This window comes from Schistocerca piceifrons, chromosome 3, assembly GCF_021461385.2.
Source record: "Schistocerca piceifrons isolate TAMUIC-IGC-003096 chromosome 3, iqSchPice1.1, whole genome shotgun sequence".
Taxonomy (NCBI): domain Eukaryota; kingdom Metazoa; phylum Arthropoda; class Insecta; order Orthoptera; family Acrididae; genus Schistocerca; species Schistocerca piceifrons.
In genome coordinates, this window is record NC_060140.1 from 536,320,983 (window position 1) to 536,342,028 (window position 21,046).

General features: G+C 38.7%; 1 pseudogene; it reads right to left on the reverse strand.

Annotated features, from left to right (window-relative positions):
- Window positions 1-2,483: 2,483 nt before the first annotated feature.
- Window positions 2,484-21,046, reverse strand: part of LOC124788807 — a 66,211-nt pseudogene continuing 47,648 nt past the window's right edge.

Sequence of the window (21,046 nt, forward strand, 5' to 3'; positions counted from 1 at the left end):
GCCCACAGAACTAACCCATTTGATATGAACTCGTCTAAGAAATATTCACAGTCTCCACGTACCGATGGTTCTAGTATGTCAATACCGATACATCTGAGTCTCTATACATGAAGTGCGTATGGAGCCTGAATATGGTTTACGGAAATGCAGGAACAGCTTCTAAAAGTAAAATAACTTCTCAATACAAACAGCTGTTTTGACTACTTTCCTTGGTACGTAGTTATCTGAGTATTCAGTGATAGCTGCATAGTACCCTATCAAATAATCTTCAGGAGAACAGGTAACAGTAATGTCAACTTGATTGGCTACGGCCAGCATAAGTAAAAATGCTCAATAAATGCCATCTTGCCATTACAATGAACAACACAACCGGTCGTTGATCCCAGTAATGCACTGGACAAACGATGTCTGGTCACTTTCGGCCTGCTGAAACAGTATCACATACTTGATCTTTCACTTCCCCTTTTTCTGCCACAACGTCTAGAGCAGTACCGGCATGGCGCAGAACGTATTTTCAGCAGACAGTCTGCAGTGGTCTGTGTCGATGTATGCGTATAGACTACACCTGAAAGCAATTGCCTTTCCCTCTCCTACACAGCTGGTTGGCGTCTCTTGGTGTGTCGCGACGACTGCTCCTAGAGGAACTTATAGACTAACTCTTACACATTTTGATTGTATCCTACAGACGAAATGGACTGTGACTGCTGTTCTCGCCTATCACATTATATTGTATACGAACATATGAAATCTACACTGCACGGCATTCATTCTCGTGATGGATAATGGTCATAACGTAGTATCTCATTATTCTGCAAACAACAATTATTTTTCTTCTATGTTTTTAATTCATTGAAATACTTCAGGTGGTATTTTGCTCTTCGATTCTAGACATAGTGATTCTAGCAGTGTCACAAGAAAGAGTACATCAAATCCCATGATGGTATGACAGTTGTATTTTTCGTACTATTTCAAGAGGTTTTCAACGTACATAAAGTTATTCAATATGTTTCATTGTGAAGACACAATTTTATTAGGTGTAAAAGCGTTAATTCCAAGATACATTTTGATCTATCGTTGCATTTAATGCATAGTCTGAAGAAAATGAACAAATAAAATGGATGGAAATGATGTCAGTGATTATAAGGGTCACACTAGCTAGTGGCCATGTATGAATATTTTGCGCTTGCAGAACACAGATCTGCAAGATTTACCAAAGGACGTAATCTTGTGGTGAAAAGTTTTCACTTTCAAATTTACAAAATTTTGAATAGAATTCGGTTTAAAATGACATTAGGAAGAGCGATCATGATGTGCATATTTTTAAATTTTCAAAAAAATTTTGCGATGAAGACAGTTAAATAGAAATTGAGAAATTTTATGAGAATGTTTTGTGAGAATAGTACGTAGTTTTGAGCTAATTCCGATGGAGTCAAAGATTGCTATTTCGAGTATATTAACGAAAATCGGATTTGTAATTATTTCAAGATTTCGGATTGAGACGTTCATTAACATAGATAGGGGAAATAGTTTAATTATTGCACACTTCAAGCCTCAGCTTGAATTCTTGTCAAGTGCAACACTTCAGAGACTCAGTGAAAGCTTACAGTCTATTGGATTAATTTCTGTGCAATATCTAGGAACACCCCACGTATTTAAGTTCCTTTTAAACAGAGATTTGTATTTAATGTCTCTGGTCAAGTAACCTAGCGATGGAGTTTCTTGGTGTTTTAGAGAACATTGAACGAAAAGTTTGTGAGAGTGTGCTAATTTAAATTATGACAGCTAGTATCTCTGCCCCAATACTGATTATTGGGATATTATGTAACTGTGTTTTGTCTGCCTTAGACAGTTGACTTGTGTATCAAGGTCTCAAATCGTTTTAGCCTTGGATAGGTTTGTGCAGCTTCACGTTACAGACAATAGCGTTTACAGACAAAGTGGACGTTATCATTTTGTACTGCGTAACATACATTAAATATAATTATAGCGTTATCGTCTATTTGTGTTTAGAAATACTATACAATAAAATATGCATCTATGATAAAAGAGACAGAGAAGCTCTTTGTTTACCGTTCAGAACAAAACGTAGTCACGTAGACTTTTTGAGAAGAGGTGTTTCCCGTTTGTAGTAAATAGTTACTGACTATGCGCTAATGCTGGGTTAATATTTAAGTGAGTAGAATGGTAATTATCTAAATACAATAGTCATCTGAATGTCTTAGGAATACAGTTTACTTATAGTTTAATTAAGCTAGTTGTACGAACTTCAAGAAATTATGAAACCACCATAAAAAGGTCCATGAAATTCCTGGTTAAAGAGATTCTATTTTGCGTATTGCGAACACTAAGATCATTTCTTGATGCAAGCACCGCAGGAAGCTCCGGATTTATTTCCTGACGGGATTTTAATACAGATGTGGCTGCTCTTATAATTCAGTGATTTAATTACACACACATCGAATGAAATTGTGTCCTAAACTTCATTACAAGTATTTATGAAGGCTTAGCGTAGCTTTTCTGTTGTTAAGAATAGTGTATTTCTAGAAGGTGTCGGGAAAAGGAAGAAGAGGAACATTCTCATGCCAGAAGTCCATGCGTTCGCCGAGCTTGTCGTGAGCTAGCGAGAAGTTGGCCTGCATTAGCAGATAAGCCCGATTTGTCAGGTGGTACGGCTCCCATACTACAGGGTCTGCTTCCGGCGTTGGATTCCTAGAAAGTAAATACAGCTTCCGTTATTGTACGATACAACAACTGCGATGATTTAATGCTTCATTTAATGCTGTCACTGCATTCATTTACTACACGGGTATGTTAGAGGTATGATTTAGTGATATGATTCAGAGTAATTGTGAGAAGTATTGAGTTCCCAAAATGGTCTTAACGCACTGCATATTAACATGTACGCATTTGCAGCAAAAAGGAAAGAGAAAACAGTGTAAGGGAAAACCTACGCCTGTTACATGCACTCTCTCTGACAGTATGTAGAGACCTCACGGGACTGTAATCTGGAACTATTATAGCGGGCTATCAACAAATTTCCGTTCGAAGACTTTATATGCAACTCTCAGTGGGCATTGAGACAATCGTCCCAGTGACACACTGGGTTGAAGATACGTGTGTGGTAAAACACAGTGTCCTGCGGCGTGAAGAAATCCGTAACCGCCTACTGCATGTGCTCGTCCGACAGGAATCGTCGACCCATCGAGACCTATAAGGGACCGAAGGTGTTACAACCGTATGGTGAGAGAGCGGGACAACAGGGCTGGTAGATATCTTATGCTTTTCGAAATTTGCGATTCGGGGATGTGCGTTACATGAAATAGCAGCATTACCATTACATAACAGTGCTTTTCGAAAGATATGCTGACCCCTAGCATTCTTAAGTCTTCGATGGATGTCTACCGGTGTTTGTTCTTCGACAGCCAAGAAAAGTTAACAGATTGTTCGCCCTGTCTGATACTGACATCGTCACAGTTCACGTTTCCGCATTTACCGCACGCACGTCGGAAAGACGCGAGTGCCACACTAGTACTTAGCCTACATGTCGGCACACGTACCCACATTGGAGTCGCGTTGTGTTACATACACGCTTATCAACGACCTGAAACGGAAAAGTTTTGATCGCCCCTTACAGATTTGTGCAAGCATAGGGCGGATGATTCATCTGCTGCTTTGCCAAATTTTAATGGTGATGTAAAGTGACATTGTTCGTACTGCGAAGCACTGCCGCAAAAAGCAACAGTTTCCTTGCTCTTACCCATATTTAGCGAAGTTAGTCCAAAGTAACAGCATGTTCCGGCGGACGCGCTCCTCCTCCGACTCCGGGTCCAGGTTGTATTCTGTATCTTTCCTTAGGAAGAGGAAGGGCATTTCCCCAGAATGAAGAACACCTGCAACCGTACAGCCACTCTCCAACAAAACTAAGACATTTTTTTCTTATTGTTAATGAAAGAGACAAATTTTGAGGATACAGCTCCCCATAAATTGTTCACAAATGTACGGCTACTAGATAAATCATTCAGTTTCTCGAATGTAATGTAGCTTTGAGTATAAAGCACGTAAATTTAGAAACACAACGACGAATTAAGAAGGGTATTCTTTTACTGTAGTAGCTTCAGATTTCTAAACCAACATGCATGAGTAAGAAGCAGTCAGCTTTCAAATTGATGCATAGGTTTTGTAACAAAATAGTATCTAATATTGATATTGACTGGAAAGGTGGAGTAGATAGTAGACATGATGGAAAGAAGGAAGTTAGACCTATTGAGGTTAGCTGAAACGAGATGGAAAAGAGAAGGAAGGAGAGAATGAAGGAAAGGCTACCGACTATATTGGAGTGGAAATGAGGAGGGAAGGGGAAATGGAGTGGGAATATTAGTAAGAGATAGATTAAAAGAGGAAGTGAAGAGAATAAGTGATAGGGTGATGAATATCAAAATATCACTCCAGGGGACGACCATAAAGGCAGTACAAGTGTATGTGCCACAGGTGGGTTGCACTTATCAGGAGAAGCAAGAGTTTGAAGAGGAAATGCAGAATCAGATGCGAAGGACGAATGTGATAGTAAAGGGCGATTTAAATGCACACATGGGAAGAGAAAGACAAGGATATGAAAGTGTGCTTGGACGAGAGGGTTAGGTCTGCCGAAATGGGGAACGTGAAAGACGAAGTTCTGTCAAAGGAATGGCTTGCTGGTTGACAACTCTTGGCTCATGAAAAGAGAGAGCCACAAGATTACCTATTACAGTCAAGACTTAAAGAGAAAGTCGATAGTTGACTACTAACTGTACAATAGTGAGATGAATGGGAACATCATTGACATTAAGGTAATACCATCAGAAGCCTTGCATAGCGACCACCGTTTTCTGGTAATGAGTCTTAGAGGGACTAAGGATAACAAAGGGACAGAAAAACAGGAAAGATGTATAAAGGTATGGAACTTGAAGGAGGAGGAAAGCAGGCTACAGTAGGTACAAATCGTAAAGGAAAGCATCCAGCATCCCAAAGGATGAACCAAAAAAGGTAGAAGAGGAATGGGGCGGATTAAAGGGAAAAGGGAAGAATATGTCGAACAATATGTGAGAGGAAAAGAAAAACGAAAAGAAAAAGATGGAAAGAAACATCCCAGTGGAATGATAAAACAAGGGATACGGTGCAAAAGAAGTATAGAGCCTTTAGGGTATGGTTCCAGAAGAGACCAGTAGAGACAAGAGAATAGTATCAAGCGAGAAAGAAAGAAATTAAAAGAGTGGTGCCGGAGGAGAGAAGATAGTGGATGGAACAGTGAACCAGAATAATGGATGAGGATAATAAAGGTTCAAAAAAGGTGTTATGGAGACCTGGATGATAAGGGACAAGCCGAGGAGAAAGAAGAGGAGGAACAGCAAATAGAAAAAGACTTTACATTGGGAGAAGTGGAAGAGGCATTTGGCAAGATCAAAGGAGGGATGTCATCAGGTCTGGATGAGCTAAGTGTAGAGATGGTGAGAGTAGCAGGAGAAGCGGGGATACAATGGATATATCGAGTAATGAAAATTGTGTGGAGACAGCAGATTATCAAAGAAGACTGGAAGAAGGGATTAATGATCCCGATCTTTAAGAAGGAAAATAGATAAAAATGCAAGAACTATCGGTGGATAACACTAATGAATCATTGTGCAAAGATTTTTAGGAATGTTTTGAAAGCACGAATTCAGGCAAAATTAGGAGGGATGAGAGAAGAGCAAAGTGGTTTCAGCACAGGAGGGTCCACAGTGGATCTAATTTTTACTCAAAGACAACTGCAAGAACAGCACTATGAATATGGAATAGATCTACTAATGACCTTCGTGGATATTTAAAAAGTTAATGGTAGTGTACGTTGAAGCAAAGAAGGCCCTGGAGAACAGAGGAGTAGCAAAACAGATTTTTTGGAGGATAAGGGAAAAGTACCATGGAAGTGTGGGCTGTGTGAAAGTGGTAGGAGAGAGATCAGCTTGGATTGAACTGAAGAATGTCTTGAAGCAAGGAAGTGCACTTTCTCCACTACTCTTCATAGTAGTGATGAATGATATAATGAGTACAGTAGCACAAGTAATTGGTGAAGTAAAGATGAAAGCTATGCTGTCTGCAGATGATCTGATTTGGTGGAATAAGGAGGAGGAAGTACAAATGCAGTTGGACATATGGGAACGAACAGTACAAGAATATTAGATAAAATTTAGTATAAGTAAGATCGAGATGATTATCACAACAACAACGAAGGAGAGAGGAACCACTGTTATAGGGGGAGGGGGAGAGGATTGAGGAGAGTGGAAAATTTCAAGTACCTAGGAAGCCTGATACAGGAAGATAGAAAAAACGTCAGAGAAATAAATAAGTGGAGGGAAAAACCAGAAGCATTTCGGAAGAGTGTCAGAACCCTGATATGGACCAAGGAGGTATCCCAAATCAGTAAAAAGTTTATATACCGCCCATACAGTGTCCTAATCCTGACGTATGCATCCGGAACCTGGATTATGAAAGGAAGAGAGAAAAGCAAAGTACAAGCTAGTGAGATGAAATTCTTGGGGAACAGTATTGGAGTGACAAAGATAGACAGGTTAAGAATTGACAGGAGAAGAGGATACCCAGGAGGATACACGATATTAATCTGGAAGGAAAGAGACCAAGAGGAAGACCGAGAGACAGATGGCTGAAAGGAGTGGAGAAAAGCGTCCAGAAGAAAGGAGAAGACTGGACCAAGGTGAAGATGGAGAGATGATGGCAAGATAGAAGATGATGGAGAGGCTTATGTTCCAAATAGACCCAGCCAGAAGCTGGAAACTGTCCAAGATGATGATGATGGTTATGATGATTGGCTTTGTTCAATGACAGTTTGTTGCTTTTGGATTACTTTTTCAGTTTTCAAGGGCAGAGGTTCAGAACTCCTTCTACGACTGTACTACATATGTAGTGGCGCATTGGGTATACGACTGCAGCCTGTACTCTTGACAGATCTCCTCTTAGTTCAAGTGTCAAAGACAGTTTACGTTCTCCCCTATATTATCAAGGAGAATTGGTTCTCTTGAAATGGCGGAAAATTCGAAAAGGTGTTTTTCTATTGGTCAGGAAATCGAGATGAGGCTGTATGTTTTCCAGAATTACCCCAGATGTCGGGTGCAATCAAAGACAAGGTGTCCATTGTTCTTATCTCGATTCTACGGCATCTTTGTGACTCCATATTGACTACCTGTCACTTTTATCATCCTTATGTACTAACTATTACAATGATTTCATATCGAAAAAGTGACAGTCAAGGATTTCCCCACTACCAACATCAGTCAAAAAAATTAAATATAATAAAATAGTTATCTTCACCATTCCCGTGTTCTTGTTAGATATCAGTTTCCTCACTCATGTTGTGTATGCTACATGCACTCATGTTCTAAACACACACACACACACACACACACACTCACTCACACACACACACACACACACTGTAACAGGTGTCTCAACTTTTTTGTAATCATACAGTAGAGGTGCCTTTAACATTTATGTGCAACAGAACAGTGACTTTGACTGGTATCAGGATTGAATGCTTGGATTGCAAAAAACATGGAAACAGAGTAAGAAATATTTTCTTATAAGTAAGCTACCTAGTTTCAACTACTGTTCAGGTGCATCCTACCCACTTCCTTCATACGAAACATCAATGAAAATGTATTTTTAAGGATTTTTGGCAAGGTAGGGAATAAGAAAATTATCGATCTTGCACAAAAATGTACTAAATTTAGCATATATATTTAATCACAGAAGACAGTTCTTTGTTTTTCTTTGGCATAATTTAAATAACACCCCATATTATTTTAATTTCTTATTTAAATCTAAATTTGGATGGTCTATTTCTTTCCCCAGCCAGTAATGTGAAAAATAAAAAGAAAGTACATAATCAAATTACAATAAATAGCAATTTTATCCTGTAAACCATATCTTTTGCATCTTTGATCATTAACTATGTTCCTTATTACAATTCTTGTAACTGAGAGCGGTTGGGAGTTTTAATTTTGCATCTTATCTCATGAATTACACTATTGGTTAATATTCCACATCTTCGTGGGTATACTATGGCACTCTTCTCCTCCACATTCTTTGGAAGTTTCAGTATCAACTGTAAGTTTACAATGCTTGTGAACGAATTAACATTAAATTACCTTTGCATGTTTTAAACACATGGAATGGCTGTTTCGTTTCTAGTTGCACGTGTACAGTCAGTTACATTTAGAGACCATGTAACCATTCGTATTAAACGGATTCAGATAGGACTGGAACACTATGAACATTTTTTCATGCCTCCTTTGACAAAATAAATGTGACCAAAGCCAAAAATTTTGTCCAGTACTCCGATATTTGATTACTTATCATTTCCATTTACACTGTTTGCTGATGTTTTATATTCCTGGTTGTACATCTGCATTAGTTTCTTATTATTCCAACTGAGGTTTATTTTCTTTCATTATGGCAGTTGTTTACGCCATATACTCCAGTTTTCATTTTTTGATTCCAATCTTTCCCATTTCTAGTCTTCTATTTGGCATGCATGATGCATTAATATCACACAAACAATTAATTTCTGTAGCAGAGAACAGCTTTGTCTCTTAGACACATTGGCTCTTTTTCCTCAATATTATTATTAGGAATTATCCTAAATAAGTAATAATTATATCATACAGTATTATGGAGAACAGTGTTATGGGCTGAGAAAAATACGTTTCTCCAGCTTTAGTAAAACACTATATTTGTTGGAGAATACGTCACAAACTCCACTTAGTTACTCTATAGGCAGACAGCTCATAGTTTACATTGTTTTCTCAGTGCTGGTTTCCTGCAAAACTTACTTGCACACCAGTCAGTTTTCGGGTATTCTTAGTGCCTCAGAAGACAAACTGCAGAGCACTGTTAAATACCACACTGTACCAGTTCTGTTGGATATAGAATACAGTGGTGCACATTGTAAATACTGTTTGTTGGTGCCTAACACACTTACACAATTTGGTCTGGGTCAAAGACATGATACACTTTCTAATCGTACACTGTAGCTTTGTGTCTCGCAAAACCATGTGCTTTAGATCGATTTAAAATCAATAAGATGATTCCCATTAAATTAATTCCCCCTAGCTTTGTGACTAACATAAAAATTTGTACAGTTGTAGCTCACTCACTTTAAGAAATCTATTCCAAATTTTTTATCGTTATTTACAAAGAAACTGCTTATTTCTTGATAGTTTCCTTGCACAAAAGGTCACTGATATTCGGTAGCCACCGCTCCACCCCCTCCCATTTTACCAGCAAAAACTTGGGTTCTATCCAGACCCCTAACGTAATAATGGTCTACTCGAAGTTACTGCAATTTTCCAGGCACATTTTCTATTAGTTCACCCGTTTTAGCGTCAGCCTATTGCAGTTTATATAGTATTACCACAGGATTTTTGTATTTCCTCGAAATGGCTGCCAGTGAATCCCTGTGAATTTCTGTTTTTAATAAGCCTCTTTGTGTCACATTGTCATTCCAATTTAGCCGAAATGGTACCTTCATCTTGAGAACATGTCTCGTCGAGATGAACTTGTGAAATATACAGCACAGATAGCTGTTAAAATGCACAACACATTTATTTCTTTGGCATTGTCTCTGTACCTTTTTTATCTGTTCCTGCCAGTCCGCTTGATCACAGATTTTAACCACCATAAAGCAGTCACAAAATGGTTCTGTAATGGACGAAAGGATATTTAAATTTTTTTCTCCTAAGAAGTGTACAGATTTCACTGAACGTTATGTTGGCAATGTCAGTAGCAAGATCGTCTGGGTTTTCCTATAATAACTACATGTCAAATTGTTTGTCCATTGGCCTCCTCTTCTACCCCATTAACTGAGGTATGTTTGACACCTTTGACGAAACTATGCTATTGCTTTTTACTCTCACAGAAGACACATTGATGCAGCTATGATTTCTCATTGCACACTCTAAAGATGAAAGATGATGCCTTGTAAATATTCACATACATGCAATACAATCTGTTTGATACTTATATAAAATTCTGGTTATGGATCCTAAATACACAAGTTTTTTGTAGAGAAAAGATTATAAACTATGTTCTGTCTGTCAAGAACAACAAAGAAGATACAAGTATTGTGAGGAAGGGTTTCATTAAAGCTACATAACCATATTTTTCCCAATCTGGAATATTGTTCCCCACAAACCAATAAAGACATTACGAGATTATGGCTGATTTTCACGAACAATGTTGTCCCACAGATCCTAAGAAAAAGAAACGTTATGTAAAACTGACTTACGTCATTAAAGAAATTGTACGTTTAAGTGCACTTAAGGTGTCATGGATATGCAAAATAAAACTGGAAATGGAAGACACCATATCCAAAAAAATTAAACCTGCTTTATATGTTGCTAATAGCTGCCATGACGAAAGAGTGTGAACTGAAATTGGAAAAAGTTGAAAGCATTGCACATGTACTAGTGAGGTCTACAAATTTCTTGAAACACAGTGCATGCAAAAATCCAAATACAACTAGGTAATATAAAATATCAGCATTTATTATAAATATCAATAATAAGCAGCGTAAGTTGAAGTACTAGCCAAAACTTTTGTAATTACATGTTTGTTATGTTAAAGGAAGTTTCGAAACATCTTTTTATAAACTTCCAATATCATTTGGATTTGTTCCAAAAGGATATTACATTGCATCTAAATGTGGTCAGCTTAACATTGCGCACCTACTATTAAAATGGCCATTTGCGAAACTGAAAGGAATGGAATGATAACATTTAATGATAATTTGTTTGCACGTATTGTGAACTTAATATTTTATATGGAAATTTCAACAGGATACATAGCAAAATAGTTGCCAAAATAAACCAAGTATGATGAGGAGTGTTTTAACAATAGTGTAATGCAAGAGATAAGAGGAAAAATTAAAGTTTACTAATGTTTTCAGCTCAAAGAATTGCGAGAAGCAATGGAGATAATCGTTAGTCATAAAAGAGACAATCCATAGGAAAAAATTCATATCTATTGAAATATCAGAAAATCGTTTCTTAGTATTTCTCTAGTTACTGGCTGGCGAAAGAAACAGATAATTAGAATTTGTATTTAGATTATAAATTCAAATTGAACTGGATGTTATTGAAACTACAACCAAAAATATGGAAAGAGCTGTTTTCTGTATGTAAATGTATATATAAAATTAATAAAATTTTTGTTCACTACTATTTATTTTCTTATTTACTACCCTGTCAAAAATTGCACAAACTTTCCTGTTAATGTTGATACGCATGTGTCTTTTGGATGTAGGAAGTGGATAGTTCTGTTACCTGGAAAAGTAGTTGAAACTAGGTAGTTGAAAGTATAGCAACCCTTAACTCTTCCTTACATGATGGTTAGTAACACTGGGGATAACTATCTTCTTTGCACCTCTGCTGGCGTTGAGGAAATCCTTGAAGTCTTTGTGGATAATAAATTATTAGGATTAGTTAATACATAATGCGGTTAAAGTTACATGTTATCGATTTTAAGCGATACGGTTGTCTTACAGTGGAGATAAGGAGAACAATGGACCCTTTGACCTGGACGGGAACTGTCATCTTTGAATAGTGTGTCAACCATGCAAGCTCATTCTGCTTTGCTAAATAATAGAAACTCTTCGAATTTCCTACCATTTCTAAATTGCCCTATGTGCTAGAATAAGTGGGGTTGTATGAACACTACCCCACTACGTAAATACAGCTACACTGTAGGTATTTGTACTTACCCCACTCTGATTTGGATGTGGGCTGTCCATAGTCAAACACATAGTAGTATGCTGGTAAGTTGGACAGCTCTGTAACTTTCCTCACTAAGTCGTCTGTCGTCGCGAAGATGCTGATGTCATTCATGAACTGTTACAGTAAAATCGTATCTCTCATCAATGACTAAATAAAGATATAGCAGACATTATTTTCTATAAACGAAACTTTTACTCGCTAAACAAATTTTATCACACAATACCACTATTTAGTGATTGTCGTGGTTTTCCTAGATCGAAGTGTCTGTGTTGCCAACTAATGCATACTATCTAGTTTTACATGCAAATTATACAACATGAACAGAAAAAAGATATACACACAGAAACAACATAAATTTTTGTCAAATCGGTTTACGAACTTTACCGATACATCATTCCTCAATGTTCAGTTAAAAAATAAATGAATAAAAAATAAAAAAAAGAAACTCGTGGGACTTATGACAGGGCCACCCTAAGGGTAACTGTGAGCAGAAAATTTTAACATAAGGAAATTCTAATTGAAATTGTGGCCATATGTGACTTATGACAAACTCGGCTGTCTATCTAGCCTGGCTGTAAGCTTTTCGTCTGAAATACGTGAAACGAAAATCAATCAAAAACATTTTGTTGCAGGAAACATAATCATTACATTTTTCATTTTATGAGAGAATTTCCCAAACTACTTAGGTTTTAGTACTGTAAATAATTTAGTATTTGTTATAATTGACGCATAAACATTCATAGATTTTACTGTAGACGGCAGCATCGTTGGGAACTGTGACATATAAGTAACATGTCAGTACAAACTTGGGTACATACGGACAGTTGATAACTAAGATCTGTATGGGTGTTAAACGCCTACACGGGAAGTGCTACGAAGAGTTTTTCTGTGTAGAGATGCACGTTTTATAGCCGCATGTAGTTCCTTGTTTTATACAACTTGATAATGGGATAATGTGTTAGTTCCTTTGTCATACATTTTCTACAACTCATGAGTACTGCATATACATAAAGATGAGTTGTAACCACATTGCATTTCCTAGACATCTACAACAAATAAGTGTTACTGAGACTTCATGTGAGATGAAAAACTAGTGAATCATTTGAAACCTGGTTATTTTTTTCTACCTGCAAAAATAATTACTAAACGTTTTACAAAAATCCGAGTACCTATCCACAAACAGTATGGCAATACTAGAAACATACTAGAGAATAAGCATATGGTTCAGTTAAGTATTGCTGTCAGTATAACTGCGGCGAATGATAATTTATATCAAGGCCGAACTTCGAACCCAAGTCTCCTCCTCAATAGGTAGATACGCAATCACTACGGTGCACTGTTACATTCAAATGGAACTATAGGGTTCCAGAGAACTTTGCAATTCCAAAAAATTCCTGATGTAAATTTGCATAAATATGTTATAGATGTCTGAGACTTGAAAAGGTCTCTAGAACCGTATAGTTACAATTGATATTAGTAAAGCACGTTAAAATAAATTCTGTAAGTTATGGACATCAAACACTAGGAAAGTAGGTAGCTGTGTCTTCATCACGACTGTCACAAAACTAATGAGATCACAAAAAGGAATGAAGGTATGATGTTACTTGAGATTTGTACAATATGTTGAAAGAAAACAGCCCTCGCGTCGAGCAGTCTGGTAAGTAACCACACATACTCGGTGTGAGATATCTTTTTAGTTGTCTCCGAGATACCGATACTGGCAGTTGACAAGTTCAGACATCGAAACCCCCCAGTAACAAATAATAACCTTTAACGCGAATTGTTATACCCTAATCTTAGGAAGAATATAAAAAACGTGTGCAGAGGAGATATTAAGGAAGCGTAGAGATAAGATGCAACTGAGGTTTTAAAATTTTCTTTCTCATTAATCCTTGAATTTTAATGTCATGTGGAAGAGCATGTTGCGACAATCGACGTTAAAATATTTCAAATTAAGCAGGTGTATTTTCCACATATAAAACCGAGATAAACACACATTTTGAATCACCTGGGTAATACGTTGAGCACAACATCACGAGATCCTATGTTCCTATCTATAGTTTGAAGTGTGTGCGATCCTTATTCTACAGATAGTTGATTGAAATATAACCGACTGGATAATTTACGTGAGAAGTCATTCACAATTTTTCTAAAGGATGCCACAAGAATCATATTTCATGTGGATGGACGACAGGAATTCGAATTGATACGCTGTTGGAAAAAAAACTGCAGCACCAAAAAATAATTAACGTAGAGTAATGAAATTTCGGGAATTTATTTTATTGTAACGTATTTAAGTGATTAACGTTGGAAGAACACAGGTTAATGTAAGCGTGAGATAAGCGGTTGCAAATGTTAAATTCTGGTACATTAATAACTGGCGTGAGTGCCGGAATGTTAAATGCAAACTTACAATCGTGCATGCGTTGTGTTGAACCCGTGCGGATGGCTGTTTTGGGGATGGAGTTCCATGCCTGTTGCACTTGGTCGGTCAAAACAAGGACGGTTAATGAAGGCTGTGGGTAACGCGTTTGTTGTCAGATGTAGTCCCATATGTTCCCGATAGGTGACAATTCTGGTGATTGAGTAGGCCAAGGCAACAGCGGTATGTGGGCGAGCAGTACGCTGTTAGGAGACACACCCTGGGATGCTGTCAATGAATGGCAGCAGAACACGTCCAATCAGAAGACTCTCGTACAAATTTGGATTCAGGGTAAGTGAGATAACCACGAGAGTGCTCCCGCTGTCATAGGAAATCACACGACAGACCTTAGGTCCATGTGTAGGTCGAGTGTATCTTGGACGCAGACAAGTTGGCTGTAGGCCTCAGCTGGCCTCCTATTAACCAACACCCGGCCATCACTGATACCGAGGCGGAACCAGCTTCCATTAGAAAACGCGACAGACCTCTACCATGCCCTCCGAAGAGCTCTCGCTTGATACCACTGAGGTCGCGAATGGCGGTTATTTGTTGTTAATGGAATGCTCGCTACTGGCAGTCTGGCCTGAGGCTGTCTTTGAAGTTATCAATTTGTAAAAGTTTGTTGTGACACTGTGGTGACAACTACTGCTCATATTACTGGTGCATATGTAGTACGAAGCGATAGAGCCATACACCGAATACGGTGGTGTTCCCTCTCGATAGTGCTGCCCCGTGCAGCTGTTCGGAGTCCGATGTTCTTACAACCGAACATTCCCGTGACCGTCGCTGTCAGTAATTATGTACAGTGGCTACATTTTTGTCAAGTTTTTCTGAAGTATCACAGAAGCAACATCCATCTAGTCATAGCCGTATTACACAAACTCGATTAGACTCAGTGAGGTGTTGATAATGGCGTCTAAGTCACCTTAAAGGCATTCTTGTCTAACATCAACTCACCACTCCAATCTCAAAGGTAAGTAAAGGTCATTACCGTTACAGCGTGTATTCAAAGCAAACACGATTTGCTACAATCAACAGTCTTATGCAACTGACGCGAAATTCAAACAGACATCATCTTTCATATGTAGAAACACGGCTACCAACTTTCGCTTATGTTGCGCAACTTTTTCCTGGTATTATGATCTTTTTTTCCATCGATGTACTTTACATACACATTTGGCTTTAATCTGCAGCCGCATATTCTGATGTATTTATCTCATTAGACACTACAGAGGTTTCGACGGTAATGGAACCAGCGCTTTCATTAGTGTTGAGCCTATGATTTTGAATAATCTTCCATTCACAGTTTACTGTTGCATTGCAATCCGTTTCTGTACAAAATATTACGCACAATGAGTTCAATGGGTAAGAGTCATTTCGGGAACCTATTTCTGTAGTTAACTAATATTAGTTTATAATGCTCTTTTCTTCTAGTATGCTGTGATTTTTATTACTGTCAACAGCAAATACGGCTTGATGCACACAGCTATTCTGCGACAATACTATGTGGTCACTGGAATTTAAGAAAATCTCAGGTACACTCCACTACTATCGGGTTCCCAAGTAGCTGCCTCCAGAGTTGGGTACTCGCCTGCCCTTAAGGGGGCCCTGCATTTTCCCACTCGATAGTGACCGTCAAGACATTTGCACCCAAGATAGTAACAGAAAATTCGGAGTCAGTTTTACAACTAGTTCTAAAAAGGAAGGCCATAGCCTCTCCTGATGTTATAAACATCAAGCTGTATGTTCATCTCGTGAGCGAATTAAGCGGACTATGGTGATGATATTGTGAACTGGAAACGTGAAGGAACAGCCACAACTGAAGCAAGACCAGGGAGATTTCACGTACTGAAGGACAGAAACAGTTGAGAATTGTGGAGAGTGGCTGTAAAAACTCACACGAAGTCAGCGGAAGAAATCGCTCGTGAGTTCTAAACTTCTGCCAGCAGTCCAGATAGCACAATGGCTGTGCGTAGGAAGTTGAGTAGAATGGGGTACAACGATCGATTAGCTCATTATAAGCCACACATTACTGCAGTCAATGTTAAGCGACGCTTGAAGTGGTGCAAAGATCGACGCGACTTAATTGTGTGTACACGAGTGATTTGCAGTGATTAATCACCATACACCCTGTGGCAGTACCGTGGAACTATATGGATTCGGTGAATGCCTGTAGAACATTACCTACCATCGAATATAGTGCGAATAGTGAGGTATCGAGGAGAGGGTGTTAAGATATAGGGCTATTCTTGACGATGAGGGTGTGGTACCTTTATTGAACTAAACGCTAAATGCGGAAGGATATGGACACGTTTTACAGCATTGGCTAGTGGGCACGGTAGAGGAGCAGTTCGGAACCATGACTGTGTCAGCAAGACAATGCACCCCGTCGTAATGACTGGTGGATAGTAACATTCCTGAAATGGATTGGCGTGCCTGTACTGCCAACCTGAACCCAATGGAACACTTTTGGGATAAGTTCGTCTTCGCTCCAGACTCCAGTGTACGACACCATCACTTTCTCAGGTTGCGGCTGTTGAGAAATAGTTAAATCCCATTCCTCCACAGACATCCGCACTCTTCACTGACAGCGTTCTCAGCAGATCTCAAGCCTTCATTAAGGCAGAGTGTGGCTGCACACCATTTAATGTTCACTGTAAGTGATCAGATAATTATAATCAGGGAGTCTATTTGCAGCACTGGTTCTCAAAAGGTTTTTCACCTTAACTGAGATCCACTAAACTATCAGAGTTATTTTGCATATTTCATACTACAAGTTCGTACATACGTTTTCATGCTGGAACGTCGCGCGGTGTGGCCGCGCGGTTTGTGGCGTCAAGTCACGGTCTGCGCGGCCCCTCCCGCCGGAGATTCGAGTCCTCTCTCGGGTATGGTTGTGTGTGTTATTCTTAGCATAGGTCAGTTTGAGTTAGTTTAAGTAGTGTGTAAATCTAGGGACCGATGACCTAAGCAGTTTGGTCCCTTAGGAATTCACACACATTTGATTTTAACATCTTGCTGGCACTGTACTTACGGTGTTTATGTATGCTAGTTGTTTCCACTTTGCTTAACTATGCAATGACGGGAAAAAGGAGAGAGAAAAGGGACTACATATTAATACAGGTTACCATAATAAATGCTGAGTACTGATTCAGTAACACCGATTCTTACTGGTTTCATAATATATTTCGTGTTCAAAATCCTTAGTATCAAAATTACGCATATCATAGTAGATTCTACATTACGTATTTTGAGATAAGGAACCAATGATTGGAAATGGGTGTTTCAGGGGGTACGGGAACTTGAATGAGAGATGCATGAGAGGTTATATTTAATACTATAAGGTAGTATTACGTATAAGTTACGTTTAATAAAAAAACAACTACCTGTAGCAATGGCATTGATAGCTCTGCGTCAATAACAGTAAACCCAAATGGAAGAAATGTGTAGTCGTGAAGGGAAACGCGGAAGAAAGTGGGTCACAGAAACGGAGGTTCTCGACAAGGAATTGTTTATACGACGGAATTTGGGTCAAGAACTGGATCAAGTGGAAAAAGATCCGTGATATTTTTAAGAATACTTTAGGAGGAACAATTACATCCTTATCTCTCTGGAATGCCAACACATGATTGTCCTATTCCTTATTTTCTGGGTGTCATAATGCACCTGAAAAGACTTGAGATGCACTTACGTTGACGAGGGGATCTGGGTCATTGCTGGAGATGGTGTCGTTACCAAAGTAGAATCCCCTGAGCTTCCACGCCGCCTCTGTCTGCTCTTCTGCTGTCGGAAGGTGAAGGCACGGTCCAACAGCGACGTCAAACGCCTCGTTCAGATTCGTGATTAATTCTTGCTGGCTAACCATGTATGGCCCTAAATCAAGATTGATCCACAGTTAAATTACAAACAATATTTCACAAAACAGCTAATAATTTACAAATAGCTAAAGTTACTAACGGAGATACTAATTTATGACATTTATAGTTCAGTTTAAGTTACCGATATGTCAACTTACGTTTTAATAACTAATTCTTAGACACTAAAAATTTGTACCGAAGAATGAACTTACTTTCTTCATTATTAAGTATAGAATTTACTGTAATTTGTTTCCTTTTTAGAAGGGAAGCATAACAATCACTACGTTTGAGAATGTGAGGAGATATTCGGACGACAATTTTTTGTTGCTTTGGGGATAGAAAAATTTCCTTAATAATCTTCCTAAATAATATACGTCTGTTTGATTATGTTTATGATTCAAATTACACGAATAGCCTATGAACTAAATCAGATTTAGAAAATCAACTGACTGTGTTCCTGATATTACTAAACAGCTTACTGTCAATGAAAGTCAATGAAACTCACGATACTATTTGCAGAGCCACTGTAGCTTTTCGAGAGAATCGGTCTATTTTTTGACACCAGGCTGAAACATTCCTTCAGTTTCATTGTTTACTGATCCATAACAGCCCAGAAGAAACATGGCATAGTACAAAACTATGTATTTACGCATACATTATCGAAAAAGATTTTCCCTGACAGAACAGTGAGGGATTCCTGCCCTATTCCAAGCAACCAATAATGAGTATGTGACTTAGAGCATATCTCGGAATACTATATTGATCCTCACATAAACAGTCAAGCCACAGCCCTAATTTATTAACGTCTCTATATTGTTCACTTCTGACGACTGAAAATCATATATCCATCAGCATAAAAGTCCAGCATGAATATATGAAAAATCAGTGATTTATTCAAAAGTATTTACGTGATTAAACTGTTAAAAGACATAAAAATTCTATTCCAAAATTATTCGAACGCTGATTCTACCTTTTAATTCTGGGTTATTATCCAAATCTAAATGTTGAGCGGTCTGCTTCATCTATACAAAAAATTAAATAAAATTAAATCATGACAGGTGCCATCGTTCTATCGAAAGACTCTAGCAGACATACAAAATAAATCTAATAGCAACGTAAATGCTTCTCGTCCATCACGTACTCATGAAAAACACATGGTCTGTATCCATAGAACAAAAAAAAAAGAAAAAAAACTAATCGCCAGACGATACATACCGAATTCCGCGGAAGTGGTGCCAATTATGATGGGGACTTGGCTAAAACGACCCTCATTTAATATTCTGATTGGCGATTCTGCTAAGAATGCGCCCTGTAGGTTTGGCTCTATGTGAGGTTCCCACAGACCTGCTACGACCAGCATTTTCTCCTGAAAAATAGGTAATTTTTCAGTTAAATTCTGAAGTGTCACAAACAGCTTATTAAATTTTAATTTACAGAGACATCAAGAACGAATCAGTATCAAATGAACGATCCATCTATTCCTATGTTGAAGCAGCATACTTCAGAATTGACCTTGTGAAATGAAACAACCTATTATATGTTTTCCTTTTTAATCGTCTGTCCTCTGATTAATTTGATGAGGGCCGCGTCAGACTTGCATGTACCTTCTCAGTTAGCCGTTGGATGTATTCAGAACTCTGTCTTCCGCAATAGTTTTCGCCCTCTATCGCTCCCTCTAGTACCAAGGCGGTCATTACCTGATGTCGTAACGCAAGTCTTATCATCTTGTCAGTGTTTTCCACAAGTTCTTTTCTTCGCCGATTCTGCTGAGAAACTTCTCATTTCTTATTTTGTCCGTCCACACAGATTCCAACATTCTTCTGTAGCACTACAGTTCATATGCGTTAATTCTCCTGAGTTCCAGTTTTCGAACAGTACGTTATTCACTACCATTCAATGCTGTGCTTCAAGCGTACATTCTCAAAAATTTCTTCTGAAATTGAAAACTATGTTTGATACCAGTTAACTTGTCTTGGGCCGAAATGCACAATTTACCGGTGGTATTCAGGTTTTTATAACCTTCTTGTTTCGTCCTGCATGGTATGTTTTGCTTCCAAGATAGCAGAATTACTTAGTGTCATCAACGGTTGTGTTAACCTACTAAATCTTTGCTATTTATCATTGCATTGTATTGTATTGTGTGGAACTGGGAACCTAGAAACGACAGAGAGGCTTCGTCGCCGCCGTAGCCCTTCCTCAGTGGTTCACAACCCCACAACAGGCTACAGCAGTCCACCCACCCCACCGCCGCCACACAACGAACCCAGGGTTATTGTGCTGTTCGGCCCCCAGTGGACCCCCCGAGAACGTCTCACACCAGACGAGCGTAATCCCAATGTTTGCGTGGTAGAGTAATTATGGTGTACTCGTACGTGGAGACAGTGCGCAGCAATCGTCTACGTAGTGTAACTGAGGTGGAATATGGGGAACCAGCCCGCATTCGCGAAGGTAAATGGAAAACCGCCTTAAAATCATCCGTAGGCTGACCGGCAAACCGGACCTCGACATAAATGCGCCAGGCGGATTCGTGTCGGGGACCGGCACGCCTTCCCGCCCGGAAAGCAGTGTGTTAGATCGCACTGCTAACTGGGCGTACATTACTTCTCATTAATGTAGCCTTTTCTGGCTTATTTTTATTCCGTATTATGTACTCATTAGATTTTTCATTCCATTCAATAAATCTTGTAATGCTGCTTCAGTTCACTGATGAAAGCAATGTCATCAACGAATGTTATATTGATATAAAAAAAATGGCTCTGAGCACTATGGGACTTAAAATCTGAGGTCATCAGTCCCCTAGAACTTAGAACTACTTAAACCTAACGAACCTAAGGACATCACACACATCCATGCCCGAGGTAGGATTCGAACCTGCGACCGTAGCGGTCGCGCGGTTCCAGACTGAAGCGCCTAGAACCACTCGGCCACCTCGGCCGGCTATGATTGATATCCTTTCAGCTTCAATTTTA